This window comes from Diceros bicornis (genome assembly GCF_020826845.1).
Source record: "Diceros bicornis minor isolate mBicDic1 chromosome 32 unlocalized genomic scaffold, mDicBic1.mat.cur SUPER_32_unloc_2, whole genome shotgun sequence".
In the NCBI taxonomy this organism is placed as follows: domain Eukaryota; kingdom Metazoa; phylum Chordata; class Mammalia; order Perissodactyla; family Rhinocerotidae; genus Diceros; species Diceros bicornis.
The window spans coordinates 6,461-15,380 of NW_026690908.1; positions in this window are offsets into that span (position 1 = coordinate 6,461).

The window sequence follows — 8,920 nt, forward strand, 5'->3', positions numbered from 1 at the left end:
GCAGCCCTTCTAGCCTTTGTAATCTCCTTTTTATATCTGGGGCAGACTGTCCAATAAAGGCCATAATGACAGAGGACTTTTGCCCTTCCGAGGATGGGTCGAAGGGCGTATACCTGCGGTAAGCCTCCATCAATCGTTCTAGGAAAACGGAGGGAGGTTCAGTGGGCCCCTGCTGGATCTCTCTTACCTTAGCCAAATTGGTGGGCCGCCTTGCGGCCCCTCGGAGACCCGTCATTAGAGCCCGGCGATAAACGGACAGCGCCTCCCTACCTTCAGCGGTGTTATAGTCCCAATTGGGCCGGTTGTGCGGAAACCCTTCTTCCGCTTCCGCTATCGTTGCCGGCTGCCCGTTGGTGCCTCGGATATTCTTTCTTGCTTCCTGTGTGATTCTTTCTCTCTCCTCCGTGGTAAAGAGTGCCTGTAAGAGCTGTTGACAATCATCCCAAGTGGGCTGATGGGAAAACATTAGGGACTCTATCAGGGCAGTTAATCCGGCGGGGTTTTCTGAAAAGGGGGGATGGTTATTTTTCCAGTTATACAGGTCTGAGGAAGAGAAAGGCCAGTACTGGAGGGGTGACAGCTGGTTGGGCCCCGCAGGAGCTCCATACTCTCTTAGCGGGAGCGCCACCGTGGTATCAGGCCCGTCCGGAGTGGCTCCGCGGCGGCTTCGGGTTCCAGCGGAGGGACCCGAGCCAGTCGCCCTCCGTCCTGATTGCGATCCTGGAGCGGGGGAGGGGTAAGGAGGAGGCGAGAAAGGGGGCCATTCGGGAGGAGGGTCAACCTCAGGGTAGACCCCGGGGGGGGGGCCGAAGGGGTCTCCGACTCCGCTGTTCGAGTTGATTTCGATTTTTGCCGTGTCTCCGCATCCTGCAGCGCCAGGACTCGGGGGCTTAGTTTTTCTGCTTTTACCCATGGCTTAACCCACGGGAGTGGGTTCTGCACCAGATCCTGCCACACTGTAATATATGGTCGTTGGTCAGGATGGGACCCCGGTCTCTCCTGGAAAACAATAGCCCTCACCGCGAGGATAACAGTTAGATTAAACGTCCCCTCAGGGGGCCAACCCACATTGAGGGAGGGCCACTCAGAGGTGCAAAAAGTCTGCCAACGCCCTTTTTTATTTCTACCGCCAATTCGTGCGCTCTCGCTCTCACTTCAGTCCAGTGGTCTAAGGTCAAAGAGAGGGGGGTCGTCATAATCTGTCCCATCCCGTCAAATGAGGTCCACGTAACGAACAAAAACAGAACAATAAACACTAAAGACACACTAAAACACAGACAACCCTGCCCGGAAGGCGTCTCTACAAGCCAGCCGAAGGCGGCTTCAGACGGGAGGGGTTTCCGAGTCCTCCCCGGGAAAAGGTATCGTTCCTTTTCCCACCTGGAAGGGGGGTTGGTCAGGCTTTCCTGACTCCCCTTATCCCTTGGGGCGTCCCCCAGGGTTGCAGCCTGCAGTCCCTAGCACGTCTGCCACTGCAGCCGTTCGGTCCTCACGGCCCGAAGCGGCGGCTGCCCGATACTGAAACCAAAACAATAAAACAATACTTTGCGGCGCCGCACACACTCACACACTCAGTCACTCAGGCCTACCTCCAAGGGGTCTTCGGAGTCTGGGGTTACCGCGTGGATCCCGGACGAGCCCCCAAATGTTGGATTCCCAAGGGGAAGGGGAGGGAAATCCCAACTCACCAGGTCTCGGGATGACGCGGGCCCACAGACACAGAAGACCGAACTTGATGCAAACGCAAGAGGTTTATTGAACGGAGCTCCGGGTCGACTCGTGTCTCTCGCAGGAGACAGAGGGGTCGACCCCGAGCCTTAGGGGGCAAGTTCTTTTATAGGATTTGGGAGCATAAAGCGGGAAAAGGTTGGCGCGGTTTTACATGATTGGTTAATTCAAAACATTCAGACAGTTACATTTTATGGCGCGAATTGCTACGGCGCGAAACAGCTATCAAGGTGCACACACATGTCCCCATCTGGCCCCCCTCCACCCCGACCCTCCCAAACTTATCCCTCTGTAGCACTCCCTTGTTCTCAATTTTCTCTGAACAGTTTAGGGTGAGTCTTCCGCGAACAGAGTCAGTTGGGATCGATAGACTCTATTCATAGAAGACTCGCCCCAACTGCCCCTTAAGGTGTTAACATATTAAATTGTTAACATAATTTACATTCTTCAAAACCAACGGCTGTCCCCGTGGGGGGTTGTCCATCTGGGAGCCGGCAGGCTTCTGAAGCACGGTTTCCCATTTTTATTTATTTCTTTATTTATTTTTCCCCCCAAAGCCCCCGTAGATAGTTGTACATCATAGCTGCACATCCTTCTAGTTGCTGTATGTGGGACGCGGCCTCAGCATGGCCGGAGAAGCGGTGCGTCGGTGCGCGCCCAGGACCCGAACCCCGGGCTGCCAGTAGCGGAGCGCGCGCACTTAACCGCTAAGCCATGGGCCCGGCCCTGGAACTTTTTATAAGGAATCTCAGATTGAACTTTAAAGGCCTCTCGAGGCCAGGAAAGCCAAGCCAAGGATTTTGTCATTAGACTTTGCCTGTGTGGGAGATCAAGATTTGGCCACCCTGAAATATATCTCTTTACCTCGATTGTTTTCTCTGACAGACATTTGACCTCCCCCACTAACTGCCTAAAGAATTTGACATAGTAACTCCTTCCTGCAACAGATCTTCTATCTGATGGCTGTAATATAATGTAAAATAGATGTTACAATAGGAAAGGCACCAACAAGTCCATCTTATCAGAAGTTCTGTCTCTCTGGCCACATTGTCTGGATGACCCTGCCGAGGAGTTGCCAGACAAACATTTACATTTATAAGGGAAATCTCCATTTGTAAAAGTATCTCTCTCTCTGTATTGGGAAGAGGGGGGATGACCTCATTTCTAGAAATTTATCAATGTGAAAGGTGAGGCCTTAAATCTGCATAATAGCCTTACTCTTGTTTACAGTGCTTTAGTGGCAATCTCCTGTAACTGACATCCCCCCACACCCAACATCCTCCTCTGTCTTTATGTAAAGACAGTATTTAAGATGAGAATTTCTGCTATTGTGTTGAGAAACGCAGTGTCCCTGGTTTCTCCCATGTATACATGTTATTATCCTTGGTATTATTTTCTCCTGCTAACCTGTCTTGTTGATTATTTGGCCAGCCAGAAGAACCTTAAGGGAAAGGGCAGAGGGGGATTCTCCCTCTTCCCCCACACAGGCATTCTCGAGGCTGGACAGCATATCCAGCTTGGTAATATCTTGCTTATCATTTAAGTAAGAACTATCTGCAAACCAAATTAAATAGAATGCAGTCGTGGTCCTTCCTCTTGTAATGTTGGAAGTGTCGGGGGAAGAGGGAGAATCTCCCTCTGCCCTTTCCCTTCAGGTTCTTCTGGCTGGCCAAATAATCAACAAGACAGGTTAGCAGGAGAAAATAATACCAAGTTTAATAACATGTATACATGGGAGAAACTCAGAAATGAGCAACTCGTCCCTCTGTCTAAGCTGCTTGCTTAAGTATTGCAGCTAAAGGCGAGGAGCGTGTTGGGGGTGGGTAGTGGCCTGGGACTTCAGAGGGCAGGAGGACAATTCTTTTCGGGGTCATCTATAGATAATGTGGTCAGGGAGAGACAGAGTTTTTTGATAAAAGAGGCTTGGTGCCTTTGATATTGTAACCTCTATCCTACATTATCTTTATAGCCTTCATGATAGAAGATCTGTTCCAGGAAGGAGCCACCATGTCAAATTCTTTAGGCAGTTAGTGGGGGAGGTCAAATGTCCTTCAGAGAAAACAATCAAGGTAAAGAGATAAATTTCAGGGTGGCCAAATCTTGATCTCCCACAGAAGCAAGAAAGCAGGGTTAAAATAGTGAGTAATATTTACCTACGCAGTGTAACCTAAGAAGTTTTACCATTTACTTGACAATGCTTCCTGTGCAATTTAGCATACTTAACAAGTCTAATTAGTTTAGTATCTCCCTCTTTATAGAAAGAGATCAAATTTCCTTGAGAATTGCCAGGGCCCTTTGACAATTCTCAAAGAAAAAAGTTATAAGAAAGACTTTATTTAGGATATGAATTTTGGGGAGATTGTCAGAAATACAGAGGGGTTTTAAACACTTGGTCAGACAAGATCAAGGAGTTGCTGCTCTTATCGCAGTGAAACCATGCTTAGTTAACAAACAGCAGTTAAAAAGTCAAAAAGACCTTAATAGAGAAACCTCAGTCTTTGGAACATAGGAAATTACCTTAACAAAACAGATCTCTGTTCTTTAGATAAACTTAACTCAAAGGTAAAGAAAAACCTTTTTACATAATAACCTCTATCAAGAGTAGATTAAGAGTAGAATAGGGCCAGCCGAGTGGCTTAGCGGTTGGGTGCGCGCCCTCTGCTGCTGGCAGCCCTGGTTTGGATCCTGTGCGCGCACCGACATACCGCACCGCTTCTCCGGCCATGCTGAGGCCATGTCCCACATACAGCAACTAGAAGGATGTGCAACTATGACGTACAAGTATCTACTGGGGCTTTGGGGGGAAAAAAAAGAGTAGAATAAAATTATCCTTTTAAAAGGAAGAGGACTAAATTTGAATTTTGTACCAGCTTATTTTTGATATTAAAAATCATTTACTTAATTGGATTTAGTTTAATCTTAGCCAACTCGACCATGTATAAAACTCCTCAGGGTTTCTCTTCAACAAACCTTCTATAACTTTTTGTTTACATTCAGAATTTGTGCCATGTGCTCCTTTTTTTCCTTCTAGTACTTTTCAGGGCAAATTTATCTTTCCTACCCAAACAAAAATATTTCCATTTTTCATATCTTCTTAATGAAAACACGCATCTTACTCTCCTTGAATACAAACATATTTTTCTTAAGTTTTTAGTAGCTTAATCACATCTTAGAAATTTTTAACCCTTAGAAACCTTAATTTTTAAGTAAAAACTAAGTAAGCAATTATAAAATTTCTTTCATATTAGCATTCCGTGGCTTGACAAATTTATATGGACACTTTTTTTTTTTATTGATGTTTTAATGGTTTCTAACATTGTGAAATTTTGGGTTGTACATTTTTGTTTGTCCATCACCACATATATGACTCCCTTCACTCCTTGTGCCCACCCCCCACCCCCACTGCCCTGGTAACCACAGTCCAGTTTTCTCTGTCCATGTGTTGGTTTATATTCCACATATGAGTGAGATCATACAGTGTTTGTCTTTCTCTTTCTGGCTTATTTCACTTAACATAATATGCTCCAGGCCCATCCATGTTGTTGCAAATGGGACGATTTTGTCTTTTTTTATGGCTGAGTAGTATTCCATTGTATATATATACCACATTTTCTTAATCCAATCATCTGCCGAGGGACACTTAGGTTGCTTCCACTTCTTGTCTATGGTGAATAATGCTGCAATGAACATAGGGGTGCATAAGCCTCTTTGGATTGTTGATTTCAGGTGCGTTGGATAGATTCCCAGTAGTGGGATGGCTGGATCATAGGGCATCTCTATTTTTAATTCTTTGAGGAATCTCCATACCGTTTTCCATAGAGGCTGCACCAATTTGCATTCCCACCAGCTGTGTATGAGGGTTCCTGTTTCTCCACATCCTCTCCAACATTTGTTGTTTTTTGTCTTGGTGGTTATAGCCATTCTAACGGGCGTGAGGTGGTATCTTAGTGTTGTTTTGATTTGCATTTCCCTGATGATTAGTGATGTTGAGCATCTTTTCATGTGCCTATTGGCCATCTGTATATCTTCCTTGGAGAAGTGTCTGTTCATTTCCTCTGCCCATTTTTTGATCGGGTTGTTTTTTTTTTGTTGTTCAATTGTGTGAGTTCTTTATATATTATGGAGATCAACCCCTTGTCAGATGTATGTTTTGCAAATATTCTCTCCCAGCTGGTTGGTTGTTTTTCATCTTGATTCTGGTTTCATTTGTCTTATAAAAGCTCTTTAATCTGATCAAGTCCCACTTGTTTATTTTTTCTTTAGTTTCCCTAGTCTGGGTAGGCATGTCATCCGAAAAGATTCCTTTAAAACCAATGTCAAATAGTGTGTTGCCTATATTTTCTTCTATGAGTTTTATAGTTTCAGGTCTCACCTTCAGGTCTTTGATCCATTTTGAGTTAATTTTTGTGAATGGCGATAGCAGATGGTCCACTTTCATTCTTTTGCATGTGGCTGTCCAGTTTTCCCAACACCATTTATTGAAGATACTTTCCTTTCTCCATTGCATGTTCTTAGCACCTTTGTCGAAAATTAGCTGTCCGTATATGTGTGGTTTTATTTCTGGGCTTTCACTTCTGTTGCATTGATCTGTGTGTCTGTTTTTGTACCAGTACCATGCTGTTTTGATTACTATTGCTTTGTAGTATGTTTTGAAGTCAGGAATTGTGATGCCTCCTGCTTTGTTCTTTTTCTTTAGGATTTCTTTAGCTATTCGGGGTCTTTTGTTGCCCCATATAAATTTTAGTATTCTTTTTTCTATTTCTGTGAAGAATGTCATTGGGATTCTGATTGGGATTGCATTGAATCTGTAGATTGCTTTAGGTAATATAGACATTTTAACTATGTTTATTCTTCCAATCCACGTGCATGGGATGTCTTTCCATTTCTTTATGTCATCGTGGATTTCCCTCAATACTGTATATGGACACTTTTTATAATTTTTGGAAACATGTTACTTTATAGTAAAATCTTTTAAATAAAACACAAGACATGTTTACCAATAGACCCAAAACACCTTTTAGTTTTTCTGTAATAAGCCAAAAGTAGATAAACCTATATTTAGCAATCAATGTCTAATATCTTATCTTATTTGGAAATGATCTAGATACTCAATGAATTTTTATCATAAAATTTAGCAAACCCTAAAGTTTTAAGTCACCAAAAAGAGTTTAGAAGCTATATACACTATAACATATGATTATTGTTTAAAGTTCTCTTAATACTCATTTTTTCCACATCTATTTAGTTACCTGTTCTCAATAATTATTTTTTTTAAAGATTTTATTTATTTATTTTTTTCCCCCAAAGCCCCAGTAGATAGTTGTATGTCATAGCTGCACATCCTTCTAGTTGCTGCATGTGGGACTCGGCTTCAGCATGGCCCGAGAAGCGGTACCTTGATGCGCACCGGGATCCCAACCCGGGCCACCAGCATCAGAGCGCGCTCACTTAACTGCCAAGCCACGGGGCCGGCCCCTCAATAATTATTTAGATTGCCTACAAGACTTTATGAGACATTAGGTAATATTAGGCATCATTTACTATTTTTGAGACCAGTTTTGTAATAGAAATAACATCAGTTTATTTGACGAATAAAGGCTGCATATCTGCATTATATCCAATGCTGAAAACTAACACACTTAAATAAGCTTTTATTTACCAAAGATTATTTCATATCACGTTAACTGGAAAAACATTTGGATTTAGAAACAACTTTTTTAAGTGCTTATTTCAAGTTAATTGAATAGACCTCTTGATTTTGACCATACCCTCCGGAGGTAAAATACCACGCACATACAACATACATTTAGAGACACACACATAAAGAACAGACAGATGCAACAAAGATTTTATAGCCGCTGTTTTAGAAAATTTAGCAGTTTCCATCTGCAGAAAGCTTCTTTCCATTTTTTTTTCTTTCATTCTTAGGCCCCCTGCTGTCTTAGCACTTGCACAAGTCTCCTGGGTTCAGAGGCCAGGCGGCCAAGCCGGGAATGGTCAAGCAAACTCAATTTTCTGCTTTTCTTTTATTTTACTTTGTTACAAAGTCTAAACAATTTCTAGGGACTGTGTAGTGGGTCAGGAGTGTGCTGCTTGTGAGTGTTACTCACATAAGAAAGGTCGTAGTCACTCTCTTACATGCCTCGGTTTCTCCCGCCTGCAGTCTAGGTACTGCCGTGTGGGTTTGGAGCTCGGGTGACCAACCCTCCTGTGCGCTTCCCCGGACGAACCTGTGATTAATTAACATGAATGATAGTGGAGCTCCCTATAGGAAGGACCGTTACACGTCATGGTTTTCGCCTCTGACACCCCGGTTGAGATTCTCAGTTACCTGAGAATGCCTGAAAGGTCGGGAGGAGCAATGTCCCTTTTCTTCAGAGCTGAACAGATTCAGTCTCTCATTTCTCTATCAAGCAGTTTTGTTCATACATTATAACCATAATTCTTTCCAATTTTAAGCCATATTAAAAAGTCACCCTGGCCCATTCAGTCCAAAAGTTCCCCCTAGGCTCCCCTGGCCTAGGAAATTCCCTCTACATTGCTCTTTCCTAGGAATTCCTCACTAGGTTCCTCTGACCTAGGGAATGTACCAGTACCCCCTTAAGACATCTAGCCTTAAGCCTTGAAAACAGCTCAAATAAACTCTGGACCGTCAACTTAAAATAAAGAGGTCCAGGTTTCAGGAGAACTCACTGGGGTCACCTGAAGAATGCAGTGATCTGGAGGGCACAATGGGCCCCTATTGGTACCCAATGCCAGTTCAGTGTAGATTCCAGGTGGTCTCTGGTGGGTTTCTCTGAAATCCTGCCATGACTACACCAAGAAATGTCTACATAAGTAATCCATAACCAATGTATAAATCAAACTTGTGGTGAATTTATTATGAGCCAACTTTTGAGGACCATGGCCCTGGGCCTCCCTTCCATAAGGAAGGAAGGGCACCGAAGAAGTGAGGTGTACAGAGCGGTTATATACCATCAAAGAGCATGTATCACATAGGACTGTAATGTCCCTTGTACAATAGCCACAAGATCGCCCTGCTAGGTTGTCCTGCCAGAATAGCTACAGATGGACACAGCAGGGAGCAGGTCTGCTGTCTCGATGGGCGTGGCTGGTGTCAGGTCTGTTGTCTGGAGCTGGGGGGTCACAGGATGAGTGCAGCAGTCAAATCCCAGCCTAGGGAGAATTGCTT